Source organism: Felis catus, chromosome C2 (assembly GCF_018350175.1).
Source record: "Felis catus isolate Fca126 chromosome C2, F.catus_Fca126_mat1.0, whole genome shotgun sequence".
NCBI classification, from domain to species: Eukaryota; Metazoa; Chordata; class Mammalia; order Carnivora; family Felidae; genus Felis; species Felis catus.
Genome location: NC_058376.1, coordinates 136,712,740 through 136,725,245, shown reverse-complemented (window position 1 = coordinate 136,725,245; position 12,506 = coordinate 136,712,740).

The window sequence follows — 12,506 nt, the reverse complement described above, 5'->3', positions numbered from 1 at the left end:
GATTCCCTGGAGAGAAGATGGTGAGAAGAATAACATAGAAATTTTTACTGGAGAGTGCCCTCAAGATCAACTATAGGGGAGGCGCCTGGGTGGCTCAGTCAGTTAAGCATCTGACTTCGGCTCAGGTCACGATCTCACGGGTTCGTGAGTCTGAGCCCTGCGTTGGGCTCTGTGCTGACAGCTCAGAGCCTGGAGCCTGTTTTGGATTCTGTCTCTCCCTCTCTCTCTGCCCTTCCCCCACTCGTGCACACTTCTCTTTCTCTCTCTCTCAAAAATAAAAATAAACATTAAAAAAAATCAACTATGGGGAAGTGCAGAAGGCAATATTGAGCAGAGGGAGAAATTAAATTTAGTTACCAGCAAGCCAGCTGAGCCTTTATATCCAGCTTGGACCCGTCTTTTGATGAGAGCTGCCCCCTGGGAGGGGGTGTGACCTTGGGTGAGGCATCCTTCCACTGAATGAAATACCTAGAGAATGACTTCTCAGTCACCAACACAGTGGAAAGGGCTGTGAACTGCACACCACAGCATCCAGTGAAGCAATCACACAGAGAACTGCAGGTCTAGACTGGTAAAATCCTTAAAAGAGTTGGCTGACTTAAAGATGAGTTCTTTATTTTCCTCTAACAACAACAAAATCAAGTGATTCCAATGTGCTGACTTTTGCTATGGGGGCAGTTTGGGGACACAAAAATTCAACATACCACAAAACATTCGCTCTAACAATAAGTGAGAAAATAAATTACTTCTTCAAAGACATTTATGCAATGGAGAGAGCATTCTGAAAGCAGAAGTTTGAAAGTGTTTCCATTATTGCATACTATTGTTTCCAAAACTTTTATGGCCTATAAAAACTCTAATACAGGCACACTTAAAGAAACCTGGAAAATTGTTTCAACTTGTTAAAATTTTTCCAGTGCGTTTAAAACCTACATGTTAATTTTTTTCTTAATTATAAACCTTAAATAGATAATTTTGTCTTAACAAAAATATTTTTTTATTTTTAATTTCTTTTTTTTTCAATATATGAAATTTATTGTCAAATTGGTTTCCATACAACACCCAGTGCTCATCCCAAAAGGTGCCCTCCTCAATACCCATCACCCACCCTGTCCTCCCTCCCACCCCCCATCAACCCTCAGTTTGTTCTCAGTTTTTAACAGTCTCTTATGCTTTTATGTATTTTTTTAACCAAAACCTAAGTTCTTTGTTTTGTCTTGAGGCATTTCCAACCTGACTGAGAAAACAAGACATGCATTCATTAATCGAAGAGACAACCTACCTTATAACGTAACTAATGTAACTAACTTGAGTTTGCTCTTTGGTGAGTCACAAATAGAGACCAGACCAGGTGGAGTGGTCACAAAAAGGAAATGTTATTTGCAACAAATTAAGGAGATCACAGAGAGTAACTTCCAAAGTCCTGACTTCCTGAGCAATGGTGAGTGTGCCTTTTATGTAGGGTTAGAATGAAAGAATATTCAGAAAAGGGACCCTTGTCATCACCTGTAAAAACAAACATGAGGTTGCACAGGTATACTTAGAACCTATATATGCATCTTATGTTAATATGTTTTTTTAATTGTAAGATTTATTTTACTTTATTTATGTAATTTTTTTAATGTTTATTTATTTTTGAGAGAGAGAGTGTGTGTGCAGCAGGGGAGGGGCAGAGAGAGAAAGAGACACAGAATCCAAAGCAGGATCCAGGCTCTGAGCTGTCAGCACAGAGCCCATTGTGGGGCTTGAACCCACGAACCCTGAGATCATGACCTGAGCCAAAGTCATACACTTAACCGACTGAGCCACCCAGGTGCCCCCTAATTTATGTAATTTTATTAGTTTTGAAAAATGAGTTTTACAGTTTGGAAACCATACTCAAAGATACACTTTTTGTATTGGGGTTTACAATATGTTAGAAGAAATTTTTCAACTATGATAGCCATTAAAAGCAAGTATCTTAATAAACGGAAAGCATAGGTTTTTAAATTTCTATATCACAAGTTTTGAATTAGAGGAAAGCCTTTGATCACAGAAAGATACGAGGCTTAAAATTTTGTATGGTCTTCATTGGGGAAGGGAAGGGGAAAAAAAAGTTAGGGAGGGAGGTAAACCATAAGAGACTCTTAAAAACTGAGAATAAACTGAGGGTTGATGGGGGCTGGGAGGGAGGGGAAAGTGGGTGATGGTCATTGGGGAGGGCACCTGATGGGATGAGCACTGGGTGTTGTATGGAAACCAATTTGCCAATAAATTTCACATTAAAAAAAATTTTTTTTGTATGGTCTTAATCCAGAACCAGGATAATTCATGGGCTCAAGGCTCCTGGGCTCCCCCAGTCCCAAATTAAAAATGTTCATTCTCTTCTAGATTGTGGCTGGTTACCCTATCACTTAGCACAGTGGCCTCCAACTCTTTATCTTCATCTGTCACCATGAGTAGCAACATGCTGTGCATGTACCTCCATTTATTTGTTTACAAATTTACACATGTGCTGCTTTTCTGATAAATTATCTATATTATGTGACACATACAAAAACAGAAATTAAAAAAGATAATTTTGCCCCAAATGCATAAATTATGAGGAAATATCAGGCAGCCTCAAATAAGAGAGATTGTGCAATGTAAGTGGCATTTATTCCTCAAAAATGTCAATTTCATGAGAGAGAACGATTTAGAAATTGTTCCATGCTGGAGAGACAACTAAACGCAATGCATAATCCTGGATTGATTCTTGGACCCATAAAGGAAATTTTGGAGGAAATAGGCAAACTTTGAATGGGATCTATGGATTAGATGATAGATAAATGTCAATTTCATAATTTTGATTTTTGTATGGTAAATACAGTCTAAATATGAAGGGGTTATAGGGCATCATGTATGCAACACATTTTCAAGTAGTTAAGAAAAAAAAAACCCACAGCAGTATGTAAGTATATATACTGCATGTTTGTGTATGTGTGTGTGCGCATGTGGGCGTGTGTGTGTGTGTGTGTGTGTGTGTGTGTGTGTGTGTGAAGAGTGACAGAGAGAAAGAAAGAGAATGCTAACAATGTGGATAAAGACCATACAGAACTCTATGGATCTTTTTACTACTTTTGCAACTTTTCTATAAATTTAAAATTGTTTCAAAATAAGAGAGGTTATAACTTTAGTACAAACAAAAGAAAAAATAATTTTAAAAGATGAGACAAAAATAGAAACTAGTTTAAGAGTATTTCATTGGGGCACCTGGGTGGCTCAGTTGGTTAAGCTTCTGACTCTTGATTTCAGCTCAGGTTATGATCTCACAGCTTCACAGATTCGAGCACCGGTGGTGCTGAGCCTGCTTGGGATTCTCTCTCTCTGTCTCTCTCTCTGTCTCTCTCTGTCTCTCTCTCTCTCTCTCTCTCTCTCTCTCTCTCTCTCTCTCTGTCCCTCCTTCACTTGCGCTATCTCTTTCTCAAAATAAATAAATAAACTTTAAAAATAAAGTATTTCAGGAGCGCCTGGGTGGCTCAGTCGGTTGAGCGTCCGACTTCAGCTCAGGTCACGATCTCACGGTCCGTGAGTTCGAGCCCCGCATTGGACTCTGGGCCGATGGCTCAGAGCCTGGAGCCTGCTTCCGATTCTGTGTCTCCCTCTCTCTCTGCCCCTCCCCCATTCATGCTCTGTCTCTCTCTGTCTCAAAAATAAATAAACATTAAAAATAAAGTATTTCATCCATAAATGTATAAAATAAAGTATTTTATTAAAATAACTTTTTTAACATGAGAATATTTAAAACTCTGGATATTTGTCCTTTCCTCTTCTTTATGAAACTATTCCAGAAGAAAACCTTCAATGGTTTTTTATTAGTAAAGAAAAATGAACTTTCCAGATTATAAAACCAGTCCCTCTTGAAAGATCAGATTTAGTAATTTAAAAGTAACTTTTGGGGCACCTGGGTGGCTCAGTTAGTTAAGCGTCAATTCTTGGTTTCAGCTAAGGTCATGATCTCGCAGTTCATAAGGTCGAGCCCCTCGTCAGGCTCTGTGCTGACAGTGTGGAGCCTGCTTAGGATTCTCTCTCTCTCTCTCTCTCTCTCTCTCTCTCTCTCTCTCTCTCACAAACACACACACACATTCTCTCTCAAAATAAACTCTAAAAACAGTAACTTTTTATTGGTTGACATTTAATACTTAAGAATTAATGAATCGTAAGCAATTTAACAAATACATTTAATATCTATTCAAAACTATTCAAAAGGCTTAAATTATTTCACTTAGGATAATGTTTACACTTTCTCATGAAATAAAATAGAAATCATTTCCTAGAAGACACTCAAATCTTGACCATTTTCTACCCATTTCCCATATTCCTGGTTCGCTCTCTTCCCTATTAGTATCAAAATGGGGTGTCATCTTAAGAGGACTCAAGATTTGAAATATTATGTAAGAGGAAGTGATAATAGTTTCAGCTGCAAAAAACTGTTCTTCCTGAGACCTTCTCCTCATTCTAATCCCCAAAGAATGGTAAAATGATTATGTAGCAGCCAGTGCCACGGAACAATCCCCTGCTGCCTCCTTCACTCAGCCCGCTTCCCTCACAAAGGGAAGCCCTCCACCCAGAAATTTAGAGGCGTGGATGGACGGTGCACTGACTTAAAGAAAAGTATATGGTCCTTAAAGAAAAGGAATGCATATATGGTCCCTTTAACTCAACAAACAGACTCAAAATGCATGGAAACAAAGATTGCTTTCATTTGATTTTTATTTCGACTTTTATATTTCGTTTTATATTTCAACTAGCATGCAATACAAGTGCAGTGAGGGTTATGTAACTGTGAAATAAGGTTCGTGGGTAACACTGCAGCATGTATACCCACAGCAACAGCCCTCAAACACCGAGAGCCACTGAATGTCGGAACTTACAAACAGTCCAACTCCCCCAAGAGTGTCACGAATCTACTGTGTACATGATGTTGCTGAGTACTATGTCCTGTACAAGGAATTAGCTGAGAGAGAAAGCAACGTTCCAGAAGACAGTCTGCCCCTGTACGTGTCAGGAACCATCAGCATCACCCATGAATACTCATCCATGAATATATGGGATCAAAGTTCCTGTGGGAATTCTCTCACAGATGTGGAAAAAGTAAGAATCTTCAACACAAAAGAGCCTCATTTGCTGCAAACAGGAAAGCCTCATTAGAAGGAACAAGCAGTGTGATTTGGCTTGAGTTAAGACTGTGACACTTTTCATGTCGTAATTTGCATAACTGTCCATATGCAAGATGGTAACAAGAAAGCCAAAGATTTCTGTCAATGATTATGTTTCTTCTGACATAAGAACTTGGTGATGTAAAAAGACAAAGAAGTGGGCTCCAATGTTTTAACAAAGAACCTGGCTAGGATGCTATGACCTTATAGGTATCAAGACACCGCATATGAAATTAGAAGATACCAGCTATGTGATATAGCAGAATATAGAAAATCTAAACATTTTGGGGAGCATGGGTGGTTCAGCTGGTTAAGCGTCTGTCTCCTGACTTAGTAATTCAGGCTCTGCGCTGAAAGCCTGGAGCCTGCTTGGGACTCTGTGTCTCCTTCTCTCTGCCCCTCCCCTGCTCACGCTCTGTCTCTCTCTCAAAAATAAATAAGCATTAAAAAAAATTTTAAAAAGAAAATAAATTTGAACATTTCATTCCAATAGCAAAGGGGTGGGGAAAAAAGTACAGATCTCACCGACTGTTCCTTATGCTTATTAATGCTCTTGAGCTAAAGACCAGTGGCAACACCGATAGCTGAAAAAGTTGGGTTTCTTGACTTGTTGCAATAATGGAGAACACACCTGTGGGGGACCATAGGGCATCTCACCAAGAGGCAGTATTAGAGATCTGGGCTTATGTTAGTTCGGTGATACGGGGGAGAGGTCAAGAAAGCAGGACTTTGCCCTGGACTGGATGTTACCAGGATGTGGGTAATTCTGTGAGGGGGGCCTCCATAATTCTTATCTAGAAGGTAAGTCTAGATGAGTCTAAAGCTGTCATTGGTGAAGAAGCAGGAGCCATTCCTATCAGCCAGGATATAGGAAACGTCTGGCCACTTTTGTGGTTTAGACATTGTTCCTGTCTTTGCCTATGCTCAAACATAATTATCGAGTGGTCTTGTTTTGTCTTGACCCACCACAGTCACAGAGGGGCCTTGTCTGGCATTGTTGTTTGTGTGTAACATAAGGCCAGGGCTTCGCTATGTGCTCCAGGGCTGTTCCTGGCTGTCCAGATCTGCGTCTCTCTTTCTCACACTGATAAAATGGGTAAGTGTTCCAGGAACACTTCTGGGAATACTCAGTACTCAAGCTTGGGACTATTTTTAAATAAAAATATATCCTAGTATTCATGACAGATGCACTAGGGCAAATGTACTGTGGAATAATAAGTTGTGAAACAGAAAATAGTTCAAGAGGTCCTTGGATTCATCTTCTTGCCTCCAGGATGGATCTCTCTATCTTACTTTAAAAGCTCCTCATTTAAAAATTATACAGTTTCTATGTGGCAGGTCTGTTGCTATAAGAAGTGATCCCAAATTCTCCCTCATTAAATTGTAAGATGCTTTCTTCTTTCCTTCTCTGTGGAGACAATCAGCCAATATCCTCTTCGCTCTAAAAATAAAATCTCTGCCTTCTCTTCTCTGGCAAAAGTAGCCTCTATTCCCAAGGGAGCTATTATAAATATCTCAGATTGCTCTCCCTCTTTGCCTCTGCTGCTACTCCCCAGGGTGCACCCCATCATGTCTTCACTAGAACACTGCACTACCTGAACACTTCCTACCTGATCTCTCTCCTTCATTCTGACACTGCTCCCCACCTCCTTCCACACAGCGGCCAGAGTGATCTCTGAGTTCATTTCACTAATGGACATTAGCTTCCCCCATTTTTACAAAGCAAATTCCAAACTCTTTAATATCACCCAGAGGGTATTACTGCCCTTCATCCACCTCACAGTCACATTCTGCAACACAGATTCTTCTCTGCACTGCAGCCACATTAAATATCTTTTAGTCCTGGGAAATCCATGGTCCTTCAACCCCAGTGCCTTAGCATATGCTCTTCCTGAAATGCTCTCCCCCCCCCCACCCCCGCTTTACCCAACTCACTTCTATTTATCTTTCAGATCTCATTTTAAACACCCTGACAACCTAGATTAGGTCAGGTCTCCTTACTGATGCATTCTTAGCATCCCCTGCTTCATTTAGCATGCATCACAATCAATTCACTTACCAGACATGAGTTGTGTATTTGGCTCTAAAACAGCAGAGACAGTTCTGGTCTTATTCATCCCCTCTCCTCAGAACCTGTTGGCATAATTCCTTTATTGGATAGTCATTCAATAAGTATTTGTTAAACAAATTTAAAAAACACAGTAACTTGTGGGCTGGGTCCTCTTTAATTTCTGTACATTATTTTTTAAACCAGAAAAAAGTACTCGGAAGTGATATAACATTCTGAATACAGCAGTGGAACCTCATCCAAGACACCATAGATCCAATTTACGTTAGAAATAATACAACCCCTTCATGCTATTGGATGACTGACATATTGATTTACAACACCAGTTCATTCCACCAAGGATTTAAGATAATACAGTAGTTTAGTTTCATTCTGGTAAAGCCATTACCTAGTTACTCACTAGTCTCTCTGTTAGGATTCTCCACTTTCTTTCAACTATGTTAATAATAAAAGTATTACGATCGTTATTCATTATTATATTAGGTTCTCTTCACATGTAATCACTTTAATTATTTAATAATTATTAGAAATTATTATTATCATTTTATGGAGGAGGAAGTGAGGCTATGTAGCTAGAGGAAGCTAGGATTCAAATCCAGATATATTTGATTAAAATAAGCCTTTAAGAACCAGGAGTCCTCTTCAGTAGTTATGGGAGACCCTGGCACTCAGTGAGTCTGGCGGGCCTCCTTCCCAGGGCCACCCAGTAACCGAACAGGTAGGTGTTGATGTAAGTGAGCATGTGCAGATCCCCTGGCTTTCGCAGTTGCCCTTTCCTGACCACCCAAGGACGGTTACCTGGAAGTAACCTGCTGCCATACTCTCATCACCAGGGCTGATCCCCTTATCCTGACAACTACCTGAGCTTGTTCCACAACTGTTGTAACTTTTGGACATTGTGCCTGGAACTACCTGGCTCTCCCAGCCTGGATCAGCCATTACAGAAGCTTAGGTCCCAACTTACTAGACACTAGCCTAGGCTTTCCAACCTTCCCACAGACCCAACCTTACAATGATTCCAGCAGGTCCCATAGCAAATGAACTTCCAAAAAGCAGTGTGCGTGTGTGTGTGTGTGTGTGTATGTGTGTGTTTATGTGAATGTGCACGTGCTTGGGCAGGTAACTGAAATTTTCATTGAGAAAACAAAACACACAAATGACACACTATATAAACAAATAAAAATATAGTCCCGTGTCAAAATAGAGGATTCAGAGAAGACGTATTATGAACAGTCAAGATGTGAATAATAGTGATGAGAGAGGTGCTCTAGGAGGATTTGAAAAAGAAAGTGTGACTTCAGTCAGATAAGGAGCTAGATTATAAAGGTCCTTGAATTTCCTAAGCATGTGTTTCCTAAGCTTAAATTATTTGTGTAAACTTACCATATCTATAAACTACCTATGCTACTTTTTTTAAATTAATTAATTAATTAACTTACTTAAGTAATCTCTACACCCAGTTTGGGGCTTGAACTCACAACCCCGATTTGCAGAGTCATGCTCTCCTTGCTAAGGTAGCCAGGTCACCCTGTATTGCTTTTAACATTTTTCGTTAAATTGATTCACCTTCGCCCCCCCCCCCCGTTTTTTTTTAGTTTGTTTGTTTGTTTGTTTATTTATTGCACAAAGATCTCCAAGATCAAGAATTGCATGCTGGAGCACCTGAATGGCTCAGTCAGTTAAGTGTCTGACTTTGGCTCAGGTCATGATCTTGCAGTTCGTGGGTTTGAGCCCCACGTCGGGCTCTGTGCTGACAGCTCAGAGCTTGGAGCCTGCTTTGGATTCTGTGTCTCCCTCTCTCTCTCTCTCTCTCTCTCTCTCTCTCTCTGCCCCTACCCCACTCACGCATGCTCGCTCTCTCTCTCAAAAATAAAATTAAAAAAAATAAATAAATAACATTAAAAATTAAAAAAAAAAAAAAAAGGTTGCATGCTCTTCCAACTAAGCCAGCCAGGCACCCTCGATTTACCTGTTCTACTGAAATACAGTTATTTCAGAGGAGGATTAAGATGGCAGAAGAGTAGGGTGACCCTAAGCTTGTGTCCTCCCTGCGAATAGCTAGATAAATATCAAATCATTCTGAACACCCAAGAAATCGACTGGAAGTCTTAGAGAACAAAGCTGCACTTCTACAAACAGGAAAAATGACCCCATTAGGGAGGACTGCGGAGAATTGCTTTGTGGGAGAAAAGAGCAGCAGGCTCTGCAGTGGGGAGTGAAAACACACGCAGGGATTGCCCAAGAAAATTGTTTCCCAAAACCACTGACGGGGGGGGGGGGGGGGGGGGGGGGGGGGTGGTGAGAAGGGGGCGGGGCGCGGGGAGGAGAGGGTTTCAATACCACCGTTTTTTATAAACAGGAGAGCACAGAATCTGAAGTTTCGGAGGTCAGTCCCTGGTGGTGCTCCAACAAGGCAGCAGGACAGAGCCCTGGGAACAGACAGCGTGGTCTGAGGACCCCTGGGTCTTTCCGGGAGAAGCAGTGCCCCTGCTTGGAGTGCATTTGGTAGAGGTGATATGGCCTCTCCCTGGGCAAAAGACCCAGTGGGCACCACTGAGCTGCCCTGTCACCAATATAGGAACAAAGGTGCCAGCTGAGGGCAACAAAGGCAGTGTGTTGCAATTTACCATAAACTCCAAGCTGCTGCCACCGGGCAGTCTCACGACTGGTTCCTGGGACAAGCTGGCACCGACCACAGCACAGTGAGACCCTCCCCCAGAGGATTAGTGTGGGTCAAGGCCAGGGGTTCCCTAAAGCACAGGGTTCAGAAACACAGCCACACCTGAGATAAAACCCAGGTGGGTGGTGCTGCCTGACAGACAGACAGCTGAGACACAGACAGGGTAAAGGAGGGTCTCTGATGCAAGCCCGGGACACAGGAGAGGTGACTGATTACATGCCTTTGAGTGCACAAACTTCCAGCTCTGGAGACTAGAGAACAGGCTGAAGCCATTTCAACCCTAGCGAACCAGCGCTGATAGACCTCAGTGAGCTAAACAGCACCACCAAGTGGACAAGAGAGCCACTACACCAAGCCCCATCTCCCTGCACCCTCTAAGCCTATCTCCGGTAGGGCAAGTCAGCCTGAAGATCAGAGCAGGCTGCTCCCCCAGAGGACCAGCACAAATCCCTTCCACACATTACGTCTACTAATCATAGGGTGCTGCAAAGCTTCAGCTCTAGGGGAAACTGGATCTAGCTTCCTTTGGGCTTTTTCATATGTGTTTCTGTTTTTGTTTTTTCTTGGTTACAGAAAGAGCAATTTTTTTAAATTTTATTTTATTATTTTTTTAATTTTTAATTGTTTATGTTTTTTGTTTCCATTTTTTTTTCTATTAAGTTTCTCTTAACAACCAGACCAAAACATATCAGGATCTAGCTTTATTATTTTTTTAATTTTTTACATTTTATTTAATTTTATTTAATTTTATTTTTCTTTTTTCCCTCCAAAATGACAAGAGAGAAGAATTCACCACAAAGGAAAGAACAGGGAGAAATAATGGCCAGGGATTTAATCAATACAGATACAAGTAAGACGGCTGAACTAAAATTTAAAACAATTATAAAGATTCTAGCTGGGATTGAAAAAAAAGCATAGAATACTCTAGAGAATCCCTTATTGCAGAGATAAAAGAGATAAAATCTAGTCAGGCCAAAATGAAAAATGCTATAACCGAGATGCAAACCAAAATGGATGCCATAATAGTGAAGATGGACAAACAGAGGAATGAATTAGTAATACAGAAGACAAAATTATGAAAAATAATGAAGCTGAAAAGAAAAGGAAACAAAAAATCACAAAGGTACACTCAGGGAACTCAGCAACATATTAAAACAACATAACATTCATATCATAGGAATCCCAGAAGATTAAGAGAGAGATAAAGGGGCAGAAGGTTTATTTAAGCAAATTAAAGCTGAAAACTTCCCTAATCTGGAGAAGGAAGCAGACACCAAATCCAACTCCCATTAAGTTCAAAAAACCCAGCCATTACCAACTCATACCAGAGTCAAATTCACAAAATACACAGACAAGGTAAGAATCATGAAAGCAGCAAGGGAAAAAAGTCCTTAACCTACAAGACAAGACAGATCAGATTCACAGCAGATCTTTCCACAGAAACTTGGCAGGACAGAAGGGAATGGCAGGACATATTGAGCATGCTGAAATCTGTTGCATTTCTATACACCAATAATGAAGCTGCATAAAAAGAAATCAAGGAACAGATCCCATTTGCAATTGCACCTAAAACAATTAGATACCTAGGAATAAACCTAACCAAAGAGGTAAAAGATCTGTACTTTGAAAACTACAGAACACTTATGAAAGAAACTGAAGACGACACAAAGAAATGGGAAAGCATTCCATGCTCATGGACTGGAAGAACAAACATTGTTAATGTCTATACCACCCAAAGCAATCTACACATTTAATGCAATCCCCATTAAAATACCATCAACAGGGGCGCCTGGGTGGCGCAGTCGGTTGAGCGTCCGACTTCAGCCAGGTCACGATCTCGCGGTCCGTGGGTTTGAGCCCCGCGTCAGGCTCTGAGCTAATGGCTCAGAGCCTGGAGCCTGTTTCCGATTCTGTGTCTCCCTCTCTCTCTGCCCCTCCCCCGTTCATGCTCTGTCTCTCTCTGTCCCAAAAATAAATAAACGTTGAAAAAAAAAATTTAAAATACCATCAACATTTTTCAAGGAACTAGAACAAATAATTCTAAAATTTGTATGGAACCACAAAAGACCCCGAAGAGCCAAAGCAATCTTGAAAAAAAAGACAAAAAAAAAAAAAAAGCAAAGTTAAAGGAATCACAATTCCAGACTTCAAGTTATATTACAAAGCTGTAGTAAACAAAACAATATGGTACTGGCACAACAATGGACACATAGATCAACAGAACAGAAGAAAACCCAGAAATAAACCTAGCACTATATTGTAAGTTAACCTTTGACAAATAGGAAAGAATATCCAATGAGAAAAAGTCTGTTCAACAAATGGTGCTGGGAAAACTGGACAGCAACATGCAAAAGAATGAACCTGGACCACTTTCTTTTCACCATACACAAAAATAAATTCAAAATGGATGAAACACCTAAATGTTTGATGCAGGAAACCATCAAAATCCTAGAGGAGAATACACAGAGCAACCTCTCTGTGACCTCAGCTGGAGAAAATTCTTACTAGACACATCACCAGAGGCAGAGGGAAAAAAAGCAAAAATGAACTATTGGGACTTCATCAAGATAAAAAGCTTCTG